The 22,801-nt window shown below is 43.3% G+C and overlaps 1 protein-coding gene across 1 annotated transcript in view; it reads left to right on the top strand.

Moving 5' to 3' along the window:
• The window catches only part of LHFPL6 (LHFPL tetraspan subfamily member 6), a 137,231-nt gene that overhangs the window by 98,202 nt on the left and 16,228 nt on the right, over window positions 1–22,801 (top strand). The window lies entirely within an intron of this gene.

The raw sequence follows: 22,801 nt of genomic DNA on the forward strand, positions 1-22,801 counted from the left end.
ATTTTGTTCCATTTTGATGGAGTTAAGGAGCAGTGAGTGAGACATAAATGGCCTCTCTGATCACTTAAAAGTACTCCTGAACCAGCAGAATTGTGACAAATTTTTGGACTGCCTTCTGGATCTGTGGTTTTCCCCAGGAGCACATCGAGCTGGTGCTAAGGGGAGTTAGATGTCCCTGGAGGAAAGGTTTAATGCCTCAGAGTGGTGGATGGTGTGGCCACCCAGCACGCAGTGCCTCAGCCTCCTGGCCTGGCGTTTATTGAGCAGTACAGTTAAACTCAAGAATGCTCCCATGGGACAAAAGCGTTTAACTTATCCCTCTGCAATATCCTTGTGCACATCCTTGACTTCTTACTTTCTCGACTCTTCATTAATCTGCTGAACTCACACTTTGTTCATGCTTGTCTCTTGTTCCCATGTGTTCGCTTCAAGTTCCCGTATGACCTCTCCTCCCATCACCCCATGTCCCCTCTAGCTCCCGCCAGTTATCTCATGTCTCACTGCTATTTTGCTCACAAAAGCTGCATTTTCCTAGTTTACAAGCATTCCTATTTCAGGTTTCCCTTGCCTTTTGTCCCCATCACTCCTTTCCAGGATAGATTATTTCTATTCAGTGCTTTTCAGTGCTAGAAATCTAAAACATGGGTGCTTGCCCACATAAACTGATCACACTGCATCCAAGCCATGTAATAATAATTATTATTATTACTCAATGAACTTGATACTACATGCGAATATTGTCTCTCTACAGAAAGAAGCATAATCCAGGACTTTAATAAAGCTGAACCTTCACAATCCATCTGCTGGTCATTGTGGAGTGTGATGATATAATTAAACTGTGCTTTGCAACTTTCTGCTCTTTTGTGTTAATCTCTCACCGAGCTCCAGATTAATTTGGCTGTTTACATGCTATAAAACCCACAGTGGGTTTTGCAATTGTGGGACTTTGATGTTAATGCGAAAGAGCCAGTGAGTCCTGAAAAGTCAGGGCTGCCTAATTTTCTGAGATACCACAATCCTGTGAGGTTTTGGTGGCTAAACCAGTTATTTTACTTGGAAAACTTGGGAAAATTTGCAGCTGTGACATGGTGGCTCAAAGACTGCTGCTTTATTGAGAGACATGCAGATAGATGTCTGCTATTCAAAGCACGAGATAATCATCAGTGTCTGAGCAAATTCAAACTGATATCAGCTTCTGCTCATTTTATTATGCAATTTCCACTTATTCCATCTGTCACTCATACTACAAAAAAGATGCATTGATAAAATAGAGGATTTACATGCTTCCTGGAAGTAAAACCTCAATAACCAAACAGTAGCATCTGGTTTCCACAACCATTAATGGCTGTGATCTCTTTTTTAATGCAGGCCTGAACCAAAATACACCAAAATTTGGCAAAAAGTTCTCCACCCTTGCAGTCCAGCTCTTGGCCCCTGAAGCCCTGAAATTAGCACAGCCTAAAAGCTGCCCCCACAGAATGTTTCACCTGCAGAAACTGTGTTTTGATCCCACTGACTTGTATCCAAAAATGTGTATGTAAATCAGACTTCACAGCTGTAGTCGTAGTGTAATTGCGTTGCAGAGCAGGTTGCATAGCAGGTACCCCTCACAGCGTTTTTAACACCTAGAAAAGGAAATTAGGAACTGATGTTATTTTTTTTTAATGTGCTTAAGAAAATCAGAGGGAGAAAATAAACACCATTATTAAGACACTTCAGTGTTGCTGAAGCAAGGCCTCTTCTGCATCTTCCCACATTTTTGGTGCTGATGTGTCACCTAGGCTTGGCAGCGCTTGACGGAGAGATAGCCTAGAAATGAAGGAACGTCCATTAATCCCATTCTCCCTCCTACTAATGCTTTAAATCCTCTGACGATACCATCTCAATGGCTGCAAATCCCCAGCTCGTTTTTATGCTGAAGAGCCCTGTCACGTATGGAGGCACAGGCACGGGCCAGCCCTGGGGCCTGATCCTGTCGGGGGGATGGAGGGGAGATGCTTCCACACATAGCTTGGGGCTGCTGGAGGGGGGTTAGAGTTTACCAACGCCCTGGACGATGACAAAGGCACAATTCCTTGCTGGAAGTTCAAGACAGGGAAGGGGGAGGGCAGGGGAGAAACGGGGGCAGAGCTGTTGGGAGCAGTGCATTCAGTCACCAGCTGCTGCAGGACCTTGCAGGGTTTGGGTGTGCTGCTTCAGGCTGAGTCTCCTCTCCCTCGATGAAGACCTTAGGCTTATCGTTAATGTAGTAATAAACCCTACACTCTCATTTGGAAAAGTATCGCATTAAAATAATTGGCAAAGTGACACCAGTAGATAATGCATTTCTCCCAGGAGTTCGGGCAGAAATCAAACCCAGCCCCCCCACACACCACAACCTCCCATGAAATTGGGCACAGGGCTGCTGCTCCCCATCCACACTGTTTTTCTGAGCCACGTTGCCTGACTTTGACCTAATTTAGCTCCATCCATCAAGCCTGTGGTTGCAGGAGGAAGGGAGGGGGCTGGCTCAGCTGCCTGTCCTGTCCCTGCCTTTTAGGAAAGGTGCTGCCGTGCTCTCACCTCCATAACAGGATCAGGATAATCTCCTTGGCTGTGAAGCTGATGTCAAGCAGCAGCATTAACTCTTTTCATTAACTCTTTTTTTTTGTTTTTATTTTTTTTTTGTTTTTGCTGGTGAGGTGAGGAAGGAGACCCACACATAATAAACTCTCTGGATCTTTTATTTCTGACATAAGCATTTTGTTTGATCCCTGGAGAAAGCAATATTCTATCCAAGAGCTGAAATAGGATTTGCTGTATATTAATGTCTTATTTTTTCTACTCTTTGTCCCCAGCTTCTTCCATCTGTACGTAATCAGTCACACTAGCTCACCTGAAATGTGTCAGATAAGATCTGCCTCTACTGAAACTCAGGAAAAGCAGGTCTTATTAAAATAAAATGGCAGCTTAAGGCAAGAAACCTTGTGACGATGATGATTTTCTTTTCTACTATGGGCAAAATGGAAATCTTTCACATCTCTCTGCTAAATGGAACTTCTAAGCATTTCATTTCTTCTTCATTGTTCACAAAAAGCAGCCACTGGTGCCCAATGCTCCCAGTGCAAGAACTGTTTCTGGACATCTCTACTCTAAAGTTTCACCTGGAAATGCTGTTGAAGGGATCATCCAGTTTCACACGTCCCCTTTTAATAGCCGAGGAGCGTCAGTGAAAACTGAGCAGGTATTTGCACAGCTGGGACAAGGTTACACAGAAGTCACTCTTGTCTTCCACTGGATCTGCGTGTAGTCAGCCCCTCTCTAACAACCCTGGGGACTGCAGGATGGACTCACTGGAAATATCCACGAAATGCAGGCATTGTGTCGACACTGAAATATGCAGGGCTTGACTGGTTGCCCCATATCAACTGAGCTGCGGCAACCCCAGGGCAAACGCTTCCCCTGCCACAAATGCAAAACAGTTTGACTTACCTTGACCTTCTTTCATTGTCTCTCCTCTTGGTATGAGGCAGATTATTCCTGCAGACAGCTCAGCCCTAACTTTTGATTTGAACTGGTATTTAAATAAAATATCACGCTGCCTTTCTCTCTTCTCACTCCCATTAAAAGGTATCTGTGTTATGGTTCTGCTGGTAAAAGCATCATCTGTCTAAGGAAAGACATCTGGCTGGGGGATTTGCTCTAGGTAGCAATAACAGAATAAGGGTTGTCCTTGATTTCAAGAGCTGGAGGAAATAATTACTGCATAGCATTCCCATAGCAGAAGAGCTTCTTCACAAAGGCAGGATGCAAACCAAGGGGATTCCAGCCCAAAGAAGCCCTCAGAAGAGAATGTGAATTCCAGTTTCTCTGTCTGCACTTTTCATGGACCCTACTGATGGGAGAATTTTACTGACACTCATCTACATCATTCATTTGCAACAGTCACTTTTTACATACAGGACATGTTTTAACTGTCAGAGACAAGCAAAGAGACAGCTTTAATCACTGGGGAAGGCTTAAATATAATTGAACATGGAAGCTACTCTTCTTTTTTACAGTTCTGAGAACAACATTGTCTTGACTAGTGCTTGTAGACCTGTCAATAGCTATGTACAGCTGGGTACAAAGCAACCTCATCTTAATTCACAGCACAGAGTCCTCTGTGCATGCAATGAGCACCAATGTTGTGTGGTGCTTCGTGCATCCCTACTTTCAGCACCCCATGAAGGTAGTCACTAGAAGGTGGGTGTCAAAGACTCCTGTGACAATGGGTCTGCTGAGGGAAGGCAAGCTGCACCCCTGGAGTTGGGAGAGATATTAACGTTGCAAACTGTCCACCCAACTTTGTTGTATGATGCAAAGAATCAGTAAATAAAGCTGTTTGCATCTCTACACTGTCTTCTGTTTAGGAAATATCCCAAACCAGCTGAATTATTGTCAGCTGAGTGACATGGCAATGATGGGGGAGCCCTCAGATAGCCCGCCTTGTGATAGGTCACAAAGAATTAGAAAACATTGCCTTTGCACAGCTTTGCGTAATGCATGGTACAATAAATCTATCTGACAATTGTCAGCAGCATATTTCAGTACTGCCACTAGCTGGGAGGGCTTTCCACCCAGATGAGATTTGGAGGCATCTTCACCTGCAGTAGGAGTAATGAGTTCTGAGTGTTGATAATGCTCTTTGTGAGTACAGTGCCTGCGTTCAAAGGGAATATTGCAGGGAGACCACCCTTCTTGCCCTGGGAGTTAAGCTCCCTTCAGTGGTATATACATCGCTCACCATGGCAATGGGAATTGAATTTTCCGCTCCCTGAGCTCTCCTGGATACTTAAACCAGCCTCATGTAATACCATTGTGGCCGGCGTCATTGCACCACTGAAAACTAAATGAATGAATAAATTAGAGCGGTGGTGTTTTGGATTGCTGAATCGCATCCAAGCTTTTTATTGCAGTCATGAACTCCTTTTCTGATGACAGACGGAATGATACTTATTAGGCAGTTAGGCAGGTCATTATAACAAACGAATTTGGGTAGTACAGTAGCAAGGCTGTATATCAGAGAACTGAGAAGGGATTATCTCTTAAGAAACCTCTTTTCCAACACCAATTGCCTTTTGACTGGAGGGCCCCTTCATATTACACAACAGTTTATTCTCCCTTATTGATGCAAGTAATCTAAGTTTATGGCTCCTATCACAATCTTTTCCTCCTTGGCCTTTTAACTGCCTTTAATATAGAAGCTATTCCCATGTTCTTGAAAGTTGGTGCCCCTTCAGCTTTTAGCCTTCATCCTGCTCCTATTTCATCTGCCTCTGACTATCCTTCAATGTCACATTTGCAGCTGTTAGTGCCCTCCTTGTCTCATTTCTGTGCAGTTGCCTCCAAAGCTATTTTGTCAGTCCAACTTACCCCATTGCTCCACAGCCGCTCTCAGCCACGGGCAGCGCTGTGTGTTTGGGTCATTTTGGATGCACAGTGGGCTTAAAACAGCCTGGACAATGGTTTTAATTTTCCCTAGGTGATTCACTGGGTACCCAGGAGGAGGCGGCCCTTTGACAATCTTTTTGCCCATCAGTAAGCCATGTTTGAGAGTTAAAGCCAGCAGAATAGCCATATAAAAATCAGTCTTTTTATTTTATTTTATTTTTATTTTTTCCCCCTCTGTGTATTTCCTTGAACTGGCTCATATTAGCCTGAAATGGCCCAAAGGAAGAGGCAAGATGACATAGCTGGGAACATATAGAGGGACCAACTACGCTTTCAATGTTAGCATACCATTAGATCTGCTCAGCTTTGACATGAAATTCACCCCGAAGTCATATTTGTGTCCTGTTAACCACAGAAGGACAGCTCTTAAGTGCAGGTGCTTAACTTTGAAAATATGTTTTCCTGGTGAGAGATAGATATAAGTCTCCATTTAACCACACCCCTGACGTCAGACCAAAGTGATCCACTTGGCCATGGAATAGTTGCAACAGGAAAGCCATAAACTTTATTGCCTGGGGACCTTTGAAACTGGACTGGCTGCACCATGGTCTTCAGCACAGATGAGAGCAACGTGCTTCAGGGAACAGAGCACCACAGGCTACCATGGGGAGCAAACCTCCTGAGGGGAGGGAATGGATGCAATTTGTTCTTTCCCATCTCTGATTTCTGCAACTCTTCTGGACCTACAGCAATCTGATGTAGGCTGAAGTTGCACAAATGTTTATTTTTTGATAGCTTAAGCTTGTTTAGTATTTATTGCTTGCTAGCCTCTTATTCCTGACTCTGTGGTGCCCCTTGCCCTCAGGAAATAAAAAATGCTCATATTCTACCGTGTCAGTTCCCAAGAAGCCATGTAAATGCTTGTGGCATTATCCTGCTTCCTCCTGAGGAAGACGTGATGACGGGACAGTTGTAAACAGAAGGGTTGCAGACAGGGAGAAGGAAGCCTTTCAAACCATACCTCAGTTCCAGCCAGGTGGGAAGATAGCTTTATCCAGGTTCCTGCTGCTGACCTTGCTGAAGTTACTGTGACACTGCCCTTGTGGGTTTATAGGGGCAGATTCAGACCCAGACTGTAGACACCAGAACCTTGTCTTGGTCAGTTTTCAGATAAAAGTTAATTTATAGGGACATTTTAACCCAAAATTACAGGTGTTTACACTAATAAGTTTTGTTGTTGTTGCCTGTGAACTGCAAAAAGTATCTCATGCTTAATTTATTGTTATTTCACTTCTTTAAAAGCAGACAAAAGGTGTGCTCATAAACATTGAGGTAGAAGATCAGTTCTTTTACTGATACTTATGCATCATTTCCCAGGAACGTGTTGATCTGAATAGAGTTAGGTAGCCACTGAGATCATCATAAGTGAAGGAGGGTACAAAATAGAAATGATACCATGGGGTTTTTTCATTGCTGGAAATGTGGGATTTGTCAGCCCATTGCTTAGTGCATCCTCTGGCAGTAGCCAGCCCTTGTTGCTATTGCAAGAGGAACACTTACCGTATCCCAGCCTCTTCAGAGCACAGCTTGATATGCTGGGTTAAATGGCTAATTGAAGGTGAGTGCTTCAGTGTACATTAGTCAAACCCTGTAGTTAATACGGCAGATAATTTCTTTGTAGCTGTGCACAAAGTCAAATGTCTTTATTCTTTTGTTCATTGCCATCCCTGCAGCCAGCTATGAAGGTCTGCTGAGTTAATTGTATAATCTAGCAGGGCCCCGTGGCAAGGCTTTAACTTAACCATACCTAAGGCATTTATGTTACACAGCCACTTTTCCTTCTGCTTTCTTCTTTCTATGCAATCGTTCTACATCTGTGTTAAGCCACATGGAGATATTGAAAGATATCTCTGTCTGCTAGAGTCAGACTGTGTAATTACCTGCGGCCACATTGACACTATTTGGAGATATGTGTCATTTGGGGAATAATGTTTCATTTTGGTGCCAACAGTTGTGTGTTCAGGCTCTAGGACACCACATCCAGGCTGTGGAGGTAGCCGTGCCCACTCCTCCTGGAGCAAGGGCTGTGGTGGGCTCTGTACTTGGGAAAGCTGGGCTTATTTACTTGCTTGTTGGTTTGATTTTTTGTTTTAAGTTTTCTTTTTCCTAGTTAAAGAAAAGGACAGAAAGCTGAAATGAGCTTCAGTTCAGTCTAAGTCCTCCAATAAAATCACAATTCACCCAATGAAATTTTGTCCCATACTGTTCAAAATCTGTATGAACACCTTCCCTCCTTCTTGCTGCTGTTCCCCAATGTCTCCAGGCACCACATATTTAAAGGCAAGAAATCCCCGTGCCTTTTGGAACTAGTATCCCCTCTACTCATATAGGGAAAGAAGACTTCAAGGGAGTGAGTACCAACGGTTGCACATAATCCTGCAGAGATGGGCAGGCTGCAACCTTTGTGGCTCATCAGGTCTCTGTAGTGATCACGGCAACGTTTTTCAACTATTATAGCAGCAACTTCTTTTGCTTCAAAAAGTAGCATCCTGTCAATTAAAGACAAAAACATTATTTTTTTTTTATAAGCAGTCCACTGGGACACTGTATATGTATGTTCAACCTCATCTGTCCTGCAGTATTCACTTTACTCTTTGGATCCCACCCGCTGAGGGACAGTCAGAGCTGCTTTACTTACACCCAGCCTTCACCCAAGTGCTGGCGGAGTATGGAAGTTGCACCAGAAAGGCAGAGCAGGCAGGGTGAGAAGTGCTCTTTGGGCCTTGGCCTTTTCTGCTTCATTACCGTGAAAAGCCTACAATTGAATATCAATTCATTCACATTCAACCTGGTCATTCTGCTTCCAGACCTCCTTTCTTTTCTGCAGCTGACAGGATGTCACAAGGAAGTGACAGGGCAGTGACAGTCTGTGTGTCATGGTCCACTTCTATTTAAACTTGATTTTTATCTAGTAATGAATCAAGCCACAGGAGTCCAGTCTGGGAAAAGAAAAAAAAAGTGTCCCAAGGAAGCAAGTTGAAGCTAGGAAGTTTTTTCAGTCCATTTGGAAATAAGAATGCATTACAATGTGCTTTTTTCCCTCCATACCAGACCCCTGTTTTCTCACAAGGTAGACTGGGTATAAAAGGGGTTTTGCATTATTTATTAGTGTGCCTCTGTCACACATAATGAGGGCTATAAAGTATGTAAGAGTTTATAATTGGCTATCTGCAAGAAGTAATCCTAAGGGGGCTGTGTAAGGATCAAATAAATTATGCTTCATTAAAGTAGTTATGCCAAGGATATTGAAAATTGTTTTTAGTTGGAGGAAGAAAAAGGAGAAGCAGAAAAGGAAAAAAAAAATCAACTCATTACTTCCCAGACCCACTTCTGTCAAAGCTTTTACAGTTCGAGGCAACATTTCAGTCCTCCTCTTTAAAATTCCTGATGTGTTCAAGATGCTAAATAAGGAGTTGCCAAGATCCTTGTTCAAATAATGCATAAATGGAGTTTATCTAAATTGTTTTATTAATAAACTTAACTCTCCCATGCAGTTAAGCAGGGTTCCCAATTCCCCACTATCCACTGTTGGCACATCAGCTTTCAGGAATGAAACTTTTATCTATCCTTCTCCGGGGAATATGAATGCCTGCCCCCCCTTCCCTGAATCTAATTATTGTTCTGATAATTCAGAACAAGGATTCAGTGGAAGTAAAATACAAAGAAAAAGGATGAGCAGCTGGACCTAGAAGCTGTGATGGTGTCATTTTAAAATGAACATTTACATTTCAGAAAAGCCACGATGAAAGTGATCTCCATGTTTCTGACTTAGTTACAGGGCTCTTCTGATCCTTCTGGAGATAATTTGTGTTACAGTGGAGTTGCCCCTGGAGTACATAAGTCAGACAAGGAAAAGTCTTGTCAGATCCAGGAGGGAGAGACTATCACTTCCCTCAAAGCAATTACTGGGTGTTATTCTCATTTTAAGCAGAAAGCGGAGGAAGGACAGAGTTTCTCTCATGATGCAGTATACTTGGTTTTGAACAATTTCTGGCAGTCAGAAGTACCTGTAGAAGATCATGTGCACTTTTGCATGCTAAATGGCAATACTTTGAGAAGTCTAAAAATATACTCCATAACCCTTATGGGGCCATAGCTGCTCCAGCACTTGTCCAAGCCATAAGACAAAGTCATGTTTTTGTAATTCATCGGTAAAACTTCTTTTTCTGCGAAGAGGGTTTAATTTGATCGTACCATTTTTGCATTTAGCATTACTGTAAGTATCCAGCACTCAAGGACACAAGATCGAGTAGCATGTAAATATCTGGCACATGTTAAAGGGGTCAAGGAGGGCTCTAAGGATGAGACCCTCATCAACATTTTCTAGCAGGATGCTATTTTGTGAATATCATGGCAAGTGTGAGCCACCTGTAGGAACCAACAGCATCAGAGGTATTGCAGCTTAACTTCTGTAACCAGCTTGGGGCAGCCTGCACACCAGAAACCTAGCCCCAGATCCAGTCTTGGGCTATTTGCTGGGTGAACAGCTCTGTTGAACAACTTTGGCTTGGAAACATTTGCAGGTGGTTTTATTTGTGCCACAGTAAACACTGTGCCGTTAACAAGGTCACCTGAATCAGTTCTGAAATAATAAATTGAGGGAACTCAAGCAAGGATCAGTGGTACAAATGGCCAGTGAGGACCACAGGAGATAGCTGGTTTTGAATGAGGAATGAAGATAATGGTTTCTACACAAGGAGAAAAAAAAAAAAAAAAGACTTTACCTCTTTCTCCTTAAAGGCTTTACTAGTAGTCTAAGTGCCATCATTCATTGCCTCTGAAGCCATCTAACATTATCTCATACCTGGTTTATTTTCTTTGTATATTCTCCCTCAGTCCCTGTAGGAGGTCCAACAAATGCTACTGCTGCCGCTCAGCACTCCCTGCTCCCAGGTCCCAATAAGAATGCATGCTTGTACCTAGCAATTGCATGCTCCAGTCACCAAGTATTAATCCATTAAGCCAATGATCTTGTAAATTGGAGCAGAAATATTAAATGCTGGGGATGGCATCCAGGCACTGATAGGCTTTTATCAAGGACAGCCTTTATAGCAAAGTTGTTCTTGAAGAGTCTTTTGCTGATCATAAACACTGTTTCTGAAAAGTTTGTGGGAAGAGAAAATAGCAATGAGCTCTAAGAGCCAGACAGTTCATTTTAGTGTTTTGCTAGTTACTGCTACCATCCCCTTTGAGGTCTTCATTTAACTTGATTTCTTTCTCATTCACTTCTCTCAGCTGAATGCAATGAGACTGATTCATTATTTGGTTGGTCTGATAGTATTCTAGCATAATTTTTAAATTTTTGAAGGAAAAACCAGAAAGATGCATGGGCTCCTGCATGGGATCCTCTCCATGGGCTGCAGGGGGACAGCCTGCTCCACCAGGGGCCTCTCCACAGGCCACAGGGGAACTGCTGCTGCCTGCCTGGAGCACCTCCTGCCCTCCTGCTGCACCGACCTTGGGGGCTGCAGGGCTGCTTCTCACTCATCTTTCCCAGCTGCTGTTGCATATCAGTTTTCTTCCTTTCCTAAGTCTGCTCTCCCAGAGTCACAAATACCATTGGCTTGTCTCTAGACAGTGGTGGATCACTTTGGAGCTGGCTGAAACTGGCCCTTATCTAACATGAGGCAGCTTTTGGACTCTGCTCACAAAGGCCAACCCTGCAGTCCCCCCGTATCAAAAGTTTGTCATGTAAAACCAATACGGGGCTTAGCAAAGTCTGTGGATTAAGGAGTGAACTTAAACTATCAGAAGGAAGATTTAGGTTAGACAATATGAAAAGCTTCTGTTGCAGACACAGAAGCACAAGAACAGATTGTCTTAGAAAAGGGTGGGATCTCCATTGTAAGAGCCTTTTAAGAAGAGATAAGACAGTTATTTGCCTTGGAAGACACAAGGGAGCTTATCCTGACTTGAGGCAGAAGGATGGATTAGATGACTTCTTGATAGGACAATTCCAACCCGTTTCCAAGATATTTTTGTATGTGTGTGTGTTTAAGTATGCTCTGTGTATAAAAGAATTTCCTAAATGATACAAGAGAAAGACAGAAAGCAAAATCCTCTCAACATGAGGAGCTGGAGGGTGCTGAGACATTCTATTGCTTTGGGATAAGCCACAGGTGGGTGACGAGAAGATTTCAAAATGAGATCAGAGGTGGACTCTTGAACCCATCATGGAAGAAGCATATCCAGTTAGATTAGAAAGAGTTAAGTATGCTTGGGATTTTGATAAGTTTGTCCATATGGATTCTCTCTGGAGAGGATAAGTGGCAGCACCATATGTTTCTGAACTACAGATGTGCAATATATTTGTAACAAACTACAGCTCCTCTCCAAAATTATGATTTATCACACTTTATGACAAACTGAAAAATGGGACCTATTTGAGGGAAACTGACTTGATAGAGCATTTTTTCCTCTGCAAATTGGTTCAGTTGCTGAGTTTGAACACCTTTGGAAAGTAGGCATAGAAAATTTTGTGGTTTTAATTTGTTTTTAAAAAATAATAATAAAAAAATCACTTTCTTGGGTATGTCATATGAAACGAACTTTAGAGCATGTAAAAATAGTTGGGGGGAAAATTGACAGTATGCAAAGGGCATTTTGAGTGCTATACAGTTCCCATTGGAGGTGTGCTGAACCTTGTTATTCCTCTTTCTGAAAACAAAGTAGCTGGGAATGGGTCTATAGTTGTTTTCAGTTTAACTGGGGAAGCCATAGGAATGACTCATTTCACATGAAGTCTGTTATTGCTTAGATTGGACTCTGTTTATTTTAATTTTACACTATAATTTCAGCACAAAGGCAAATTGCATTGAGTACACCTCTGTTCATGCATACATTAATTCATGTGCTTAACTGCATGCTCTGCATGTAGCCTCATGGATGTGGAAAGTATTTTAAACAGCTGTTAAAAAGTGTTGCAGCTGCAGTAGCAAACAATACATTAAACTGCCCTCTCCTTCACCGATTTCCAGGTATTTCATAACACTTCAGTTGTCTATGACATCCATCAGAGAGCTGTACGCTCTCTGAGATATGTGTTTGATGACTATGGGCCTGTGTGTCAACTAAGCTGGTGTGTACGTTTTAGCAGAGTAGAGGCTAAAGCCTGTGAATCACCACTGAAAATAGTGGAAAGGAAAAAGTGGGTCTCAGCTGTGTTTGCCAGTGACTTTTACAGCATTATAGTAGTTTATCTTACTAATTGTCTTTTATAGAAAAGTGTCCTCAAGACACTGATGGGGAGCAGACGTGGTATGTGTATCCATACTGGATATATGCTTTGCCTTGGTTCCAGTTCCCCTCTCATTCTGGGGATCTGCCACCAAAGTGAAGTAATTGTCTGGACAGCTTTGTTGCGTTATCCAGCATCTACAAACTATTCTTCTTCACAGATTACTAACCTAATAAACATGGAAAAGCAATTCTGTGGGGTTTAATCCATGTCTGATTATTTCCAAATGCTGGGGTAAGCTAGAGGCGACATCACTGAAGTGGTGGTGCTCAGGAGAGTTGGGCTGAATTTCTGCTGCAGACTTTTCCTCGTGCTTACAAACAATCTTAGACTGCTTAGTTTGCATTCAAAAGATGTGGCAACGCCTGCCCATTTATCTTTTTTGTCACCCTAGGCGTATTCACTGACATGGACTATCTTTCCTTATTTCTCTCCTCGTGGTCCTCCATGAGATCCGTTCATGTGCTAGGAAATCCTTAGAGCCTGGCATTTCTGCAAAGCTTCTGGCTGGTTTTATCTAGCGACCAGGTGCTATCAAAATTCATATTAATGAAAAAGAATATCCCCTTCACTACAATGGCTACATGGAGAATTATGTAGTTTGAGAAGATAATTATTAAATTACTCTTTATTAATTACAGTAGGCATCCTTGTGTTTCTAATGGAGTGATTTCTATTTAAATACACTATGTCATATGCCATATGCTGCTTTAGACTCTTTGAACTGTCAAGCATTTGATTCCGAGCCACAAAATGATGGGGTGAGCATACAGATGGGTTGTCACATAAAGAAGTCTGATGGCATGTGATAACTCTCAGGCATATATATTTTTTTTTTCCATAAAGCTCATAATGTACAAGCAGTGATCATGGTTTGCCAAACAAAATGAGCTGACAGTCAAGGGAGTTCTTCAGGCATTTCAGTTCCACTTTGCAGCTTCACTCTGCCTTTAGCAGGAACAGGTCACACCCTTTCCAGAACAAGAGGTGTCAATCTTTTTTTTTTTTTTTTTTAATATTTTGTTTATTTATTTATTTTTATAATCATCAGACTGTGGGGAACTGTGAAGAGACTTGCCAAAGCAAGTCCTGAGTGGTCTAGCTTGGTGGTGGCAATTGAGACAGGTCAGGGTCATTTTGAAGCAGCAACTTGTTTCCATAGAAATAGTTTTAAGATATAGCATACAGGTTTCCACTCGGGAACAAGGCAGTTTTTCCTTTAATCGCCTGTTCTCCCCTAACATTCAGGTCATTTCCCGTAAAGGAAGGCAGGGTTTGTGACAGGAATTGAGGCATTTGCATCTTCAGGGCAGAATGAGGGCAGAAAGATAGAAGATAAGGCTCAAAATAAAGCGTAGGTAACTTTGGGCGTGATTTAATTACAGATTCATACATGTTTTTTTGAAGGTGTTTACAATACAGATATTTTCCCTTGAAGTAGGTTTCTAAGTTTACATTAAGATCAATAGATATCTAGGGTGAAACTCATTAGCCTAAATCTTGATGCTTTGTGCTGTTGGAGATACTCTAGGGTCTGCAAGTCCTCTCTGCATGGGCTGGCAGGTATGTGAGAGGACTTCGGGGAGACTTGTATTTCCCTAAACAGGTATCTGGAGGCCAAGTGAGATCCTGAACAGTGCTGGAACTGGTGAAAGGTGCTGTGTTTGGGCAGCCAAATCCCACTCTGAGTCAGTACTGCTGGTGGAGCATAATTCGGCGGCTGACCTATGTGTCTATTACAATTCGAGATGCCCTTGGCTATCCGACCTCCATCTGCCAGTCCAGGAGGGTCTGGCTTCCCCAACTGGCCCTGTGTCCTGTCTTTCTGTCCCCTGTGAATATCTTTGCTGGCTTAGTTAAGCAGACTTCAATGTGTCCTAAACATAGACCTACCTGTATGTATTCTTTAGGATGAGAAATACAGCTTTTCAGACTCCACTGCTTATAATAATAAGGGTCTAAATTAATTTGTCTCTTCAGAGGCATCTTTATAGGCTTAACATGTCCTGTGCCATGTAAGGCACTTTGAAAGGAAAGCCTCTTTTGGAGCAGGAGTTAGTTTCCAGGTAGGATACCACACTCAAATGCCAGTAGTCCTATACAAACACTTGACTTGAGCCCCCACTGCCTTATGCTGAGGTGTCTGAATGATGGAAAAACAGATTCCTAAAGTCTTAGAGGTTGAAAGGGTTATCAGGAGGTCTTATGGTTCAACCTTCTGCTTAAAGCAGGACCAGTCCTGAATCGTGACCACAATAATCACTTTCATACCTCCAGGTGTTCCCTTTGACAAAAGCAGCCAAATCTGGGTTTATCCAAACTGCTTCATGCTGTGCCTCATGGCTAAACACTGGAGCATTCAGTCTTGCTAATCCTCCGCTTACCTCATCCACGGGGACATAACCAGCACACATTGCATGAAGCCCACAGGAGAAAACCTTGTGATGCCAGAATCTCTTATATCCAATGGCCCACACCCAGCACTCATTGGCCAGGAGAAATGGCCATGGACAATAGCCATAGACAATAGCCAAGGACATCCTACTTGGTACCAAACACTTGCATCTTTGTTGTCTGAGAGAATGGAAGTATAAGGACTGTGTGATCTGATAGTAAGGGACTCAGTCTGTAGTCCGTGCTTTGGTGAATATTCATTCTCTAATTGATTGGTGTGACCTCTAGATAGCCTCCACTGTGAGTCTGGGGTCTGCCTTAGCCTCACTTAACCATAAACAATAAGATGTAAATTGCACAAGCATGTGCCTGTCTTCTTGGATCTCTCTAAATCCCTCTGAATGTGAATGGTGCTGTATAATAAATAGTAATAAAGGGGTTTTCAGTGAAACATCCATCTAGCAGATGTTGTAATTCAACTAGTTCTCAAAAATCATATTACTCCTCCTACTGCATACATAAAATAGGATTAAACTCTAGGGTATTCTATTATCTAGTACCAACCCGTGTAGGCTGTGGGATACGAGTCCTGCTGCTTTATAAAATCCAACTACAAGTTCTTCCAGGGGTGATTTTCAGTGGTTGGAAGTGGTGGGAGGTGCAGCCTCCTGGATCTCCCCGCACCAACACCAGTTTGGAATGGCTTTGAAAACAGAGCTGGATCTTTCCTTTCCGTGGCATCAGCTGTCACAGTGCTGCCACTCGTGCTTTTATCAAACTGGTCTTACTAATTCACTTCTGTTTATTAACAGGTCTGTGATTTCTCTACTCTTCCCACTTCTCCATTTCCTTTGGGTTTTTCCCATCCCTGACTCTTATTTTCTGAAGCCTTCAGCATTGTTTTAAAACCTCCTAGGGACAAATAAAACAGACAAGGCCATTACTCTTCTACCTGGTGGGTAGCACAGCATCTCTGGGTGAGGATTTCCCCCTCCAAGCCTGAAGCACCTCTGTAGTAACGAGCCCACCACCTTTGATCAGATCGGTGGTGCCCCTGGTTAGCACCACAGCTCCTTGCTGGCAGGCAGCTGCAATGCCTGCTGTAGGATTCTGTTCTCGGGGATTTCTGTTGTTGTTCTTATGTTTCGTCCTGTTTTGCACTCAGACAAGTGATTCCCTTATTGAGTTTATTCACATACTATGCAATTGTACCTCTCTCAACATACACATTTTCCGTTCAGTCCCAAGGAACCAGTTATATGCCCTATGTACAGTGACTACTGATTTGGCAGAGAACTGCTGCCCAAAGTTTAGATCCCATGCTTAAACTTGCTAAAAGCCCAGGTCAAGAGCGTGCCTGGATTTCCTGGAGAACATACTGAGCAGTAGTGGAAGGGACCGACATAATTACTTTTCTCTAATGGGGCAACAGAAAAGAAAAAAAAGGACAGAGGGATGATGTCAGGAGAAGCAGTAGGAGTGTGACCTTAAAGAGGGAAAATGAAGTACTTCACATCATGGTTTTTAACCAATCCCTTTCAAACGCTAAAGTACATCTCAAAGCAGCAGACGTTCTTCATGTGCCAGCTAAATTTTATGTGTACACTGCAGGCTCACTTTTAAAGCAGGTAAATGCTGAGAAGAGTTTTTAAATCACGAGAACCAGAGAGTCAAAGTCTGTGCCTCATCTAAAACTGGTTTTGCTTTGCTTGTAGATATTACTATACCTTCAAGTGACAGATGGGAGTGTGAAAACTTTCTATCATCCTTGAAGATTCAGACCAGCTTAATAGAGAAAAGATGTGAAAGGAAAAATCATCATTAAAATGGTCTTGAAAGGGATGACTTCCAAATTATTGTCTGACAGCTTCTCCAGATGGCTTGAATATCTGTCAGATATGAGCGGCAGTCATTAGAGATGCCTAGAGGAAAAAAAAAAAGAAAAAAAAAATCCAAGGTTTCTTTTTGGTCAGAGAAAGGGGAGAAAGTAGGAGAGAAGGGGAAAGAAAGGAGGAACATATTTTAAAGATTTTTTTTTTTCCCCACTAGAAAGAAACCACACAACAGGCAGCTTTCAGTTCTGTTATTTTCTCTCAGCAGTGCACGGATCATGCTTGATCCATTCCTTTTCTTTGTTTCTAGGTGCAAATTCAGTGTGTTTTCCCAGTGGTCTTGGGCTCCTTCCAGGTGCAGAAGGCTTCCCAGGAGGCCACAGCCAGGCAGACCGTCCTTACCTGCTGCCCACAGAGGTCCTCCTGGTGCCTAGGCAGTCCCTCTGGCTGTGTTGGTAGGGTATAACTCTAGCTGGGATGTACAAAGAGGAATATAGTTTCCAGTGTCCATGCAAAAAGCTTTGCAGACACTTAAAAAGGCCAGAATAAAGGAAAACTATTATTGGTTCTGTTCCCATTTGAAAATGCATTTTCTAGCAGCAAGACTTGGAGGCTAAGTCCAATGCTAAGTGCCCCACTTACTGCCATCACGACCTCTCTTTATTGATCAAACTGATGGGTTTTCCCATCAGATTTGTCTGAATCATGCACTTAGGTTTATCCTATTCAAGGGAGAAGGAAGGACACTGGGAAAGGTTTGGCTTTATTTTAACAGATTTTGGTGATGCAATGATCAAATGGGCTAGCACAAAAAAGAAAAGAGCCATGAAACAACTGGACACACTATGACTTCAACAAGAGAGGGGAAGAGCTGAGCCTGTAAACCAAGACTTTCTAGCTATGTACTGTTATGAAAATTACAGACAATTAATTTATGGTGATGACTACAAGGGTTATTGAAGCACATTGTTGGGTGGGGGCTCCTGTTCAAGCCACAGAAGCAGGCTGAGGACTGCCCACTGCAGGGAATTGCAACCTTCAGGTTTTGTGCATTGGCTTTTCCTGATCACTGTTGGCCTTACTGAGCCCAGTGATGTAAGAAAATCTGGTTATGTCTCTCGTTTTATTAATCCTTCTCTAGCTATTGTTTGAGAACTGCTGTTCCTGGGGTTATTAATAGTGGTTGGTATTTACCTCTTGGAGGAAGCGGATTGCTACACGCCACAAATCACGCCTTTATCACTTCAAAGATGAAACCTCCATCTGTGCCAAACCACTGATAAAATTCCTGCCCCTTCCCTACCACCCCCTGCTCAGCAGCATCAGCTGTGTGCAGAACCTGCTAGATGCAATTATTTTCAATCACACCTCCGGACAAACAAGATCATCTTTCAGATACTAAGGGTTGCTAAAGTACAACCGTGTGTTACATTTGCAGCAAGAGGGCAGTGGGTTGGATGAGGATCACTCTGAATAGTTTATCACTGAGGTGTCTCCTCCCCTGGTTTGTAGTGTCACAACTTGTAGGACCTGGGGATGCTGCAGATGCAGGGAGTTGTGGTGTGCTGCTTATATAAGGTCAGTGCAGTCAGCCAGGAGGGGTGGCAGGGCTCGCACAGCTGCAGGTTCACAACAGCTGCCGTGGGGGAAACCACTGGCTCAGGGTTTCTAAAAGCAGGTCCAGTGTTTTGTGTTGAGAAGGTCTGGGCAGCTCTTCACCTAGCACATAGGCTGGTTTTAGCTCGCTTTTTGGAAATATCCACCTCCCTGCATGGACTATAAAAAGAACCAAGTGGCTAGATGGGACTCTTAAACATTGAAGCCAGGCTCTTAATTCCAGCTTTGTGTAGCCAAAGTTGGCTGTGTTTAAGTCATGACACTTACAACAGCAGTGTTTCATGGTCCCTCAGGCTCAGCACAGAGCAAGAAGCCCTTTTCACTGCTGAATGCAGAACTGCTCCAGGAGAGGTGGTCTGGGACAGTGCCAACACCTCCACTGGCACATGGTGCAGCATCCCAAAGAGCAGCCATGTGCCACCAGCACCTCTGCTGCCTGCTGGCCCCATCCCAGCAATCAGCACCTCAAAGCTTCAGCCCCTTTTTGAAGCAGCCATTTAGGGACCTGCACATTTGCTTCCCCTTTCTATTTCTTTTAATGACTGTAGCGGATAATGGAAGATGACAGATGATGGTAATTACAGCACTATGGGTGTTTTTTTTCCTTTTCTCAAGGAATGTTATAGGCATCCTAAGCATTTTAAGCAGCTGTAAAGATGGGTGTGGTGCCCTGGGTAGAATAGCTAGCTAAATACCTTAACTGTAGGGCTGGCTGGGATGTGACTCTTGAGCTAAACCAGCCACCTTTCTCTATTGAAACAGCAAAATTAGCTTAATTTTTTTTTCTGTTAGTTCTGTGGCCTTTCTATTTAATTTACTTAACCAAAGGTTGCAGCTATTCCATGGAATCTGTGTTCTCTGTGATTAAACAGATAGGATGAGAGCACATGTATGAATTATTAGAGGTAATAGTGTGCAGTCTTTTTGCTTTCCCAGGATCTGTTCCACACACTGAGTTGCTTACAAGCATGAATGGATTGACTGGAAGGGGAGGAGGGGCTGAGGGCTTTTGTCCAAGTCCTGTTAACATCATGGGCTTTGAGGCACACCCCAGACTTAATGCATAAAATAAGGGTGGTGGTACTAGCCCTGTTGCAGTCATGCAGAATCCTGCTGAAAGCAATGGGACAGATTCTGTCCCATCACACACACGCAATCATGCATATATATGTACCACAGGGTAGAAGGCAAAACTTGTGAAATTTTAAAGTCTAATGACTGGTGGGCTCTAAGTCTCAGTGGAAATGCACAGAAGGTAGGTCCATGAGTTGGCCCTCACCTTGTCTGTTAGAAGAACCAGGAACATAACTGCTTTGTCAATAGGTTTAGATCCATACCAGCCTACCAGTGCCACTGCAGGAAACGTTTGAAGGTGAATCAAAACAACGGAATATCACACATATCTTGTGATATCTTGTGATATCTTGTGATATCACAAGAGATGTCAAAATGGCAGCTTTAGGAGTTGTGGCCACTTGGTACCTGTAACAAAACCAGATGCAAGCCTTTTTGCCCAATGGCAACGTGTCACTCTGCTCCTGGCAGCCCCCTCGGCCTCTGGCAGCTTTTGTGGTTGCTAAAAGGAGCGTGTGTTTGCCCATGGCTTTCTACCTCGACCTTAGCATGTAACCATGCTGCCCCTTGCACCTGGGGACCACACCACAGAGATGCTAATCCTACTTGGACCTTAGAGTCTCTTGGGTATGGTGTTTCGTGCTCTGCTCCTGCTGTCCTTGGTCATTCAGAAATGGGTTCTTGGTAGAGGGGTCCATGGCGAAATTGGCATTGTGCTCCATGAAAGAAACTCAGCCCTGCCAAATTTCATTCTCAACTGAAGAAGCAGTTGTCCCATTTATAGAGAGTTTTTCTGACGCAGCACACTATTTTGTCTGTATTGGGTTTATTCGTTTCTGGGAGGCACAGGTAGTGGTGAGGCAGTGGGTTATTAGACAGTAATTACTCTGGTTATTAAACAAAATGGGCTGGCTTTCAGGATAAGCACCCACATGGGAATGAAGTTATGTCTTTGGAGCAACTTAACATTACAGTATATTGGACTACTAATGTATTTTTAACTGTATCTCTGGGGTTTTAGTATAAAAAAGATCCTGATTCTATTCTCCTAGTACATTCTCAACCATCCCCTAATTTAATTTTTTGAGATTTAAATGACTTGATCAGAGAACAGGGCTAGACATTATGTCTGTGCCTAAGCAAGGCTTACATTCGAGGCTGTTACTCTGTAGAGTACATAAGAGTTTCCTGGTTTTGTGAAAGAAACAAGGAAATCTAGGATTATTTCTAATAGTAATTATTCTTATAAATCAATAATAATTTTATTTTAGACCAAAGGAGAGGCTAGATTTTAATTCAAGTCCAGACACTCTCATGAGGTACTTTAAGAACCCATAGGTTTTAAAACTGGCACAGCCTGACCCCTAAAATTTATTTTGACTGAAACTGGGCTTTGAATTTACAGAGATGTACGTACAGAAAAGGGACAGAGGGTATGAAACGGGGGTGAAGAGGCCTGGCTGAGGTTTGGTAGCCAGGGCCTGCAGCCTCTGTATCTAATTTAGCATTGAGGGCAGGCGGAGTGAATTGGTACGAGGTGTTTGGAAGAGGATGTGCTCTGGAGGGTGGCAGAGGAAAACGTTGTGATTAATATTCGTGGGGAAATAAATAAATAAATAAATGAAATAAACAACCAACAAGCAACAAACTATTGCTGCAACAAAACTCAAAGGGAGCTGAAAACAAACAGCCCTCTGTGAATGCAGTGTGCACCAGAGACTATTGCCACCTGAGGAGAGTAATTGGCAAGTGCTGAGCAAGAGCTTGTTCTGGGTTTGGAGGGGCAGCATTGTCATGCTAATAGTCCTTTCACTTGCCTGCAGTGCTGCTGTTGTGCTCTCCTGGAAGAGTGGGCCAGAAGGCTTTCCCAGGACCTATTTGTGCAGAAGGGCTGGCTGCTGCTCCGCCTGCCCTCCTACCCCTGCACCCACCTCCCTACTCCTCGCAATGCAGCCCTTTAAGCATTTGTGAGGGCTGGGACCCAAGCTGATTGAAACCAGGCAATAGGGCTGGCCAGGGCTCCATCACCCTGTGAGACTGTCTCTGGTACCTGGGTGCTCATCCTCCCTTCCCCAGCCTTCCTTATCACCAATGGTGAAGTTTCTCCTTGCCCCACAGGGTCCTGCCCCACTCCATACTCTAATTGTTTCACAGTGCCCTTCTTGCTTTAACAGCTCATGTGAGAATCAGTCTTTTTTTTTTTTTTTGCAAGAATCTTAAGCTGTCGTTGACAAATATAGACTCAGTTTTGGCTGAAGTTCTCTTGTCTGGGAAACATCCTTTCAGAGAATTTAAGTGTAAGGTACTCTCGTTTACATGGATCCTACCAGCTGCTGTCAGCTCTGCAGCCCCAGGGGAAAAAAAAAATCAGATGATACTGTGAATGCTGCTAGTGAGGACATGAAAAGCAACCATATCCAGGTCAGGTGAAGTTCTGAAAATGTCTAGCATTCATGTGCCCTTAATTGCTTTTCTGCCTGTACAGCTGTGGGTCAATGCACCATCCGTGAGGGGCCTGCCTCCAGGATTTCTTTTCTATTATATCACATAGATATGGAGAGAGGAGCAGGCAGAGGCAGTGAAGAAAGGAAGTAGACTTGAGTAGCAGGAAGAAATTTGAATTTATAGGGGGAAGTTCTAATATTGGGCCTGACCAGGGGTGGGTAGGCCTGGAGGAGCTGCTGAGTTCCTCTGCTAACAGCTAAGGTGCTAAGAGCATCAAACATCAGGAGAAAGATGGGACAGAGCTTCTTTATGTCTTTAAGTGAGTCAAGAAAATAATAAGGTGATTTCTATATCTTACTGGAGCATCAGCAAAATGAAAAATGTAGATATCAGCAGGATAGAGACTGTAGAAATTTGCATACGTCCAGGCCCTGAGTCAGAATCACCCTCAGGACTCCTGTGAGACTGGTGTGACATCCCCAGGGCCTCTGTCACCACATCCAGGGCTTTGCTGCACTAGGAGCATACCACCAGAATAGCTCTGCCAGGGAGCACATTGTCTCTATTCCTATTGCCAAGAGAGGAAAAGTGAGGTGGTGTGAGCTTGAGGAACTTGCTCAAAGCCAGACAGCTGTGGTTGTAGGGCTTGAAACCCTGTCCCAGCCTACCTAACAGGTAAAAGGCACTACTGAAAACCCACGCTCTGAACTTTCTGAGGAACTGTCTGCCT

The sequence above is a fragment of the Anas platyrhynchos genome, chromosome 1 (genome assembly GCF_047663525.1).
Source record: "Anas platyrhynchos isolate ZD024472 breed Pekin duck chromosome 1, IASCAAS_PekinDuck_T2T, whole genome shotgun sequence".
Classification (NCBI taxonomy): domain Eukaryota; kingdom Metazoa; phylum Chordata; class Aves; order Anseriformes; family Anatidae; genus Anas; species Anas platyrhynchos.